Here is a 7,589-nt window from a genome sequence, read left to right as displayed (position 1 = left end):
TGCTTTCTTTTGCCATACTCTTCTGCCGTGATGATCTGCCTCACCTGGAACCCTGGGAAATGGAAGCAGCTGCCAATGGACTGAGACCTCTGAACCCGTGAGCCCCTAAATAAATGTTTCCACCTTGAAAATTGTTCTTGTTGGGGCTTTAAATCACAGCAGAGAAAAGGGTGACTACAACAGCTTGCCTCAGCATTTCTTGGGTGTTAATCTTCAAACAGGGGGAACAAGGAACCTATCCTAATTTCCAAGATGGGTATCAGAGCTTTTATCCCTTCTCTGAAGCTCTTACTGTATTTACATTGTAAACACTTCTCACCAGTCCTACAAGAAGATCCTACATTGCTTTCTATCCCCATCTTTCCTAAGTTAATTGTTTGTTTAGGCTGTTAACAGGATTATCTAAAAACTAAGTGAGAAATCTTGACTTCTGTCTTACAAAATATTTGGTGATTAAAATTTTCTTCTATAATACTTCTTTAGGCCACCAGGCAAACCTTCAAGCTCTTTCAACAAACCCTCCCAAATATCTTCCAACCTCAGCATCTTTTCCACAATTCTTGTGTATTGTATTTCTGTACCAATGGGTTGTAGGGATGCACCAGATACTATCACATTTGTCTCCATTCTTGCATTTTCTGCCTCTGGAAAGTCCTTAGTCCTTCACAGGTTTGGAAACCCTAGCACAGTACAAACTCAGCTCCCTTCATGACAACATGGGTGTGTTCCCAGATAAAGATAATTATCCTTTTCTCTGTCCTTAAAATGGAGAAAATTCATATATGAGACGGAAAAAGGTTTACCCTCCAATCCAAATCCATTCATGGATCATGTTGATGTTAGAGGTAATCTAGGATTCAATAAAGCAAACAAATTAAGGTAAAGAAAAGAAATATTTATTGGCTCGAGGGTGTTTTTTTCTTTTTTTTTAATGTAGATAATATTTTATTTCTGCAACAACATATTTACAGTTGAATATAAATTAAAGTCCTGCTTACACACCAATGGGTGGTTCATTCAAAGAAGTAAGACCTCCAGCTGGCTCACAACAGAAATGTCCACTCCTTGGCCCAGGTTTTGGAACAATTCCCCGCTTTGAGCTCATCAATAATTTCTACAATATCCTTTGGGTGTCAGATACTCATAGTAGTTGTCATTTATTTGAACCATTGGTGCATTCACACAGGCCCCTAAACATTCCACTTCTCTAAGGGTGAAAAGTTTGTCATGTGTAGTTTCACCAACTTTATTCCAAGCTTATTCTGAATGGCCTCCAGTATGCTGTCAGAGTTTCAAAGCATGCAAGGTGTGGTAGTGCAAACCTGAATGTGATACTTTCCAGCTGGCTTTCGATTATATATTGTATAAAAAGTTCCTACTTCATATACTCTCTTTGGAGGTACTTGTGCAACTTCTGCAACCTTGTTCATAGTAGAGAAGGGCAACCACCCATTCTGCTTTTGGGTCAAATCCAGGACTGGAAGCACAGCTGCTGCTTTATGCCCTTCTGGATAGTTTATTATAATCACCTCTATCCTCTTATAGTTTTCTGGTGTGAAATCAAATGGGATATCTGGGTTATTCTCAGGAGTATCCCTGTGCACAAACAAGGCTCCTCCAGCACCATTCTGCACAGCAAATTCCTTATATGTCTTCCCCACAGGGCAGTGAGGGCTGCCACTCAGGCCCAGAACACCAAGGAGAAGAACTTGGCAGACTAAATTGTTCACCTTTCCCTGGTTTTTCTTGGTTTTTAACAGATTTTTCAAAAAGTAAAAATCAAAATAAAACATTTAACAACTATAAAATAAGGGTATAATGAAAAAATGTTTTTATACAACTGTACATATATTTATGTTTTAAGCTAAGGGTTATTCTAACAGAATCAAAAGGTCAAAAACTTTCAAAGTAAACATGTTATAGTAAACTGGGGTTGCCTTAATATTAAAAGGAGAATTTTTTAAAGTAAAAAAAATTAGCTCATGTAATTGAAACTCATTACTAGAACTGCTTGAACACAGTGCTGGGACAAATGTCCTCAAGGATCTCTCTCTCATTTGATGTCTTGGCTCTGACTTCCTCCATGCTGATTCAGTCTCAAGGAAATCCTCCACACAAGCATGGTGGAAAAGTGGTTCTCAGGAACACCAGATTTTCACAGTATGTTAAGTTCTTGATCTCAGAAGGAGAGATCATTGTCTTTTGCAGCAGTCAGCCACCGCAGGACTTGGATAGTCTCCATATGGAGCATGTCTCCACATTGAGCCCTTTGTTACCTTGGGAAACTTTGAGTTATTTGATTGGCCAGTCTAGATGGTAAGCTCATTCCTAAGGCAAAGGAGGTAGGGCCAGGTAATGAGAAGGAAAAAAAAATCATTTAGAGTCAGAAAGACACTTCCAGGGGAAAGTACATTTGGTTCATTGTTGTCTATGTTGAGTGCTTTCATCTTGCCCTCAATCAGAGCTAGCCACTCATGGATATCTTATGCTTAATTCCAAGCTTGTTGAGGGCAAGTGTCATCAAATGTTCAACAAGTCTTGGCCTAATGCAACAACAGTTCACTGAGTGAAGAACCTTCATGGAGATGGTGAGTGAAACAGAAACCAAGGTCAGCATGTTATTAAATTAATGTTCTTTCAGGCTTTTCAAAACTCCACTAATGAAACTTGATATTTCTCAGTAATTTAGGGAAATCGAACTTCCCTTAAATAAAGGGACAGGGTTACTGCTTAAAATGCAATCAGGAAAGGAAGGGACAGGGTTAGTATTTAAGATGCAACCAGTTAATTTGAAATATCTGACCCCAAATGAAGCTATGATCTGACTAACAATAACAATAACAAGTTAAAATTTTTCCTCATAAAAATTATTGTATTTAGAAAGAAATTTTTGACATAATGTTTTGGCATTGCTAAGTGCAAACAGGACTTAAGGCTTGTGTTTTAAAATTTATCACAATTTGGCAGTGAATTTACTTTTACAGTCTTAAGAAGTATACACCCTGCCAAGAGTTTTAAATTTTTAAAAGGGACTACTAAAGTGTATTTTCTTTCTTTTTTTTTAAATTTTTTAAAATTGTAAACAAATGGGATACATGTTGTTTCAGTTTGTACATGGAATAACAGCATACATTTGCATATTCATATATTTACACAGAGTAATGATGTTGGATTCATTCCGTTATTTTTTTCCTTCCCCCCCACCCCTCCCACCTCTCTTTTCCCTCTATACAGTCCCTCCTTCCTCCATTCTTGTCCCCCTCCCACGCCCCATTAAGTGTCATCATCCGCTTATCAGTGAGATCATTCCTCTTTTGGATTTTTGAGATTGGCTTATCCCACTTAACATGATATTCTCCAATTTCATCCAATTGCCTGCAAATGCCATAATTTTATTATTCTTTATAGCTGAGTAATATTCCATTGTATATATATATATACCACAGTTTCTTTATCCATTCATCAATTGAAGGGCATCTAAGTTGGTTCCATAGTCTGGCTATTGTGAATTGAGCCACTATGAACATTGATGTGGCTGTATCTCTGTAGTATGCTGATTTTAAGTCCTTTGGGTCTAGGCTGAGGAGTGGGATAGCTGGGTCAAATGGTAGGTCCATTCCAAGTTTTCTAAGGAATCTCCACACTGCTTTCCAGAGTGGCTGCACTAATTTGCAGTCCCACCAGCAATGTATGAGTGTACCTTTTTCCCCACATCCTCTCCAACACCTATTGTTGCTTGTATTCTTGATAAACGCTATTCTAATTGGGGTGAGATGGAATCTTAGTGTAGTTTTGATTTGCATTTCTCTTATTACTAAAGATGGTGAACATTTTCTCATATGTTTGTTGATTGCTTGTAGATCTTCTGTGAAGTGTCTGTTCATATCCTTCGCCCATTTGTTGATTGGGTTATTTGTATTCTTGGTGTAGAGTTTTTTGAGTTCTTTATAGATTCTGGAAATTAGCGCTCTATCTGAAGTATGAGTGGCAAAGATATTCTCCCACTCTGTAGGCTCTCTCTTCGCATTGCTGATAGTTTCCTTTGCTGAGAGAAAGCTATTTAGTTTGAATCTATCTCAGTTATTGATTCTTGCTTTTATTTCTTGTGCTATGGGAGTCCTGTTAAGGAAGTCTGATCCTAAGCCAACAAGGTGAAGATTTGGACCTACTTTTTCTTCTATAAGATGCAGGGTCTCTGGTCTGATTCCGAGGTCCTTGATCCATTGTGAGTTGAGTTTTGTGTAGGGTGAGAGATAGGGGTTTAGTTTCATTCTGTTGCATATGGATTTCCAGTTTTCCCAGCACCATTTGTTGAAGAGGCTATCTTTTCTCCATTGCATATTTTTGGCACCTTTGCCTAGTATAAGAAAATTGTATTTATTTGGGTTTGTGTCCATGTCCTCTATTCTGTACCATTGATCTACCTGTCTATTTTGGTGCCAATACCATGCTGTTTTTGTTAATATTGCTTTGTAGTATAGTTGAAGTTCTGGTATTGCTATACCCCCTGTTTCATTCTTCTTGTTAAGGATTGTTTTAGCTATTCTGGGTTTCTTATTCTTCCAGATGAATTTCATGATTGCTTGCTCTATTTCTGTGAGGTATGTCATTGGGATTTTAATTGGAATTGCATTGAATCTGTATAGCACTTTAGGTAGTATGGCCATTTTGACAATATTAATTCTGCCTATCCAAGAACATGGGAGATCTTTCCATCTTCTAAGGTCTTCCTTAATTTCTTTCTTCAGTGTTTTGTAGTTTTCATTGTAGAGATCTTTTACCTGTTTGGTTAGATTGATACCCAAGTATTTTATTTTTTTTTTGAGGCTATTGCAAATGGAGTTGTTTTCCTCATTTCCCTTTCAGCTGTTTCATCACGTGCATATAAAAATGCTGTAGATTTATGCGTGTTGATTTTATAGCCTGCTATTTTGCTGAATTCATTGATGAGGTCTAGAAGTTTTCTGGAGGAGGTTTTTGGATCCTCTAAATAAAGAATCATGTCATCCGCAAAGAGTGACAGCTTAAGTTCCTCTTTTCCTATTCATATCCCTTTAATTTCTTTAGTCTGCCTAATTGCTCTGGCTAGAGTTTCGAGGACAATGTTGAATAGAAGTGGTGAAAGAGGACATCCCTGTCTGGTTCCCATTTTTAAAGGGAATGGTTTCAGTGTTTCTCCATTAAGAATGATGTTGTCCATGGGCTTAGTATAAATAGCCTTTACAATGTTCAGGTATGTTACTGCTATCCCTATTTTTTCTAGTGTTTTCAGCATGAAGGGGTGTTGTATATTGTCAAATGCTTTTTCTGCATCAATTGAAATAACCATATGATTCTTATCCTTAAGTCTATTGATATGATGGATTACGTTTATTGATTTACGAATGTTGAACCATCCTTGCATTCCAGGAATGAACCCCACTTGATCGTGGTGCACAATTTTCTTAATATGTTTTTGGATACAGTTTGCCAATATTTTGTTAAGGATCTTTGCATCTATATTCGTCAAGGATATTGGTCTAAAATTTTCTTTCCTTGATGTGTCTTTTCCTGGTTTGGGTATGAGGGTGATATTAGCTTCATAGAATGAGTTCGGTAGGGTACCCTCCTTTTCTATTTCCTGGAATACTTTGAGAAGTATTGGAATGAGTTCTTCTTTGAAGGTCTTGTAGAACTCGGCTGAGAATCCATCTGGTCCTGGGCTTTTCTTGAATGGTAGGTTTTTAATGGCTTCTTCTATTTCATTGCTTGATATTGATCTGTTTAAATCGTGTATGTCCTCCTGGTTCAGTTTGGGAGGAGCATATGTCTCTAGAAATTTGTCAATGTCTTCGGTACTTTCTATTTTGTTGGAATACAGATTTTCAAAGTAGCTTCTCATTATGTTCTGTATCTCAGTGGTGTCTGTTGTGATATTTCCTTTTGCATCATGTATTTTAGTAATTTGAGTCTTCTTTCTCCTTCTCTTTGTTAGTGTGGCTAAGGGTTTATCTATTTTGTTTACTTTCTCAAAGAACCAACTTTTTGTTATGTCAATTTTTTTAATAGTTTCTTTTGTTTCAATTTCATTGATTTCAGCTCTGATTTTAAGTATTTCCTGTCTTCTACTACTTTCGCTGTTATTCTGTTCTTCTTTTTCTAGGGCTTTGAGCTGCAATGTTAGGTCATTTAATTGTTGACTTTTCATTCTTTTCTGGAATGCGCTTCATGCAATGAATTTTCCTCTTAGTACCGCTTTTATAGTGTCCCAGAGATTTTGATATGTTGTGTCATCATTCTCATTGACCTCTAAGAATTTTTTAATCTCTTCCCTGATGTATTTTGTTATCCATATTTCATTCAATAGCATATTATTTAGTCTCCAAGTCTTGGAGTAATTTCCTTTTTTTACTCTGTCATTGATTTCTACTCTCAGTCCATTATGATCTGATAGAACACAGGCAGTATCTCTATTTTTTTGCATTTCCTAAGGGCTACTTTGTGGCATAAGATATGATCTATTTTTGAGAAGGTTCCATGTGCTGCTGAGAAGAAAGTGTATCTGCTCATTGATGGATGGAATATTCTATATATGTCTATTAAGTCTAGGTTATTGATTGTGTTATTGAGTTCTATGGTTTCTTTGGTTGGATTTTGTTTGGAAGATCTATCTAGTGGTGACAGTGGATCATTAAAGTCGCCCAGAATTATTGTGTTGTGGTCTATATGATTCTTGAAATTGAGAAGGATTTGTTTGATGTACAGGGATGCACCATTGTTTGGGGCATAAATATTTACTATCGTTATGTCTTCCTGATTTATGGTTCCCTTAAGCAGTATGAAATGTCCTTCTTTATCCCTTCTGACTAACTTTGGCTTGAAGTCCACTTTATCTGATATAAGGATGCAAACCCCTGCTTTTTTACTGAGTCCATGTGCGTGGTAGGTTTTTCCCATCCTTTCACCTTTAGTCTGTGGATGTCTCTTTCTATGAGATGAGTCTCTTGCAGGCAGCATATTGTTGGGTCTTTCTTTTTAATCCACTCTGCCAGTCTATGTCTTTTGATTGAGGAGTTTAGGCCATTAACGTTCAGGGTTATTATTGAGAAATGATTTGTATTCCCAGTCATTTGGCTTATTTTTGGTTTTTAAGTTGGCTTGGTTTCTCCTTTGAGTGGTTTTTCTCTAAGGTAGTTCCTCCCTTTGCTGACCTCCATTGTTGTTTTTCATTTCCTCCTCATGGAATATTTTGTTGAGAACATTCTGTAGTGCAGGCTTTCTATTTGTAAATTCTTTTAACTTTTGTTTATCATGGAAGGATTTTATTTCATCATCAAATCTGAAGGTTAGTTTTTCTGGGTATAGGATTCTTGGTTGGCAACCATGTTCTTTCAGAGCTTGAAATATGTTGGTCCAGGCCCTTCTAGCTTTTAGAGTCTGGGTTGAGAAGTCTGCTGCTATCCCTATTGGTCTCCCCCTATATGTAATCTGATGCTTTTCTCTCGCGGCCTTCAAAATCCTATCTTTATTTTGAATGTTAGGCATTTTCATTATAATGTGCCTTGGTGTGGATCTGTTGTGATTCTGTGCATTTGGTGTTCTGTAAGCCT

The 7,589-nt window shown here is 37.1% G+C and overlaps 1 pseudogene across 1 annotated transcript; it reads right to left on the bottom strand.

Annotated features, from left to right (window-relative positions):
- Positions 1–919: 919 nt before the first annotated feature.
- Positions 920–3,035, bottom strand: LOC306662373 (NADH dehydrogenase [ubiquinone] flavoprotein 2, mitochondrial-like; annotated as a pseudogene). Its single transcript has one exon. The product of its transcript is annotated as an NADH dehydrogenase [ubiquinone] flavoprotein 2, mitochondrial-like (transcript).
- Between the last annotated feature and the right edge of the window lie 4,554 nt (positions 3,036–7,589).

Source organism: Sciurus vulgaris, assembly GCF_902686455.1.
Source record: "Sciurus vulgaris genome assembly, chromosome: 5".
Lineage (NCBI taxonomy): Eukaryota > Metazoa > Chordata > Mammalia > Rodentia > Sciuridae > Sciurus > Sciurus vulgaris.
Note: the sequence above shows the minus strand (reverse complement) of the source record. Positions and strands in the feature narration are given on the sequence as shown.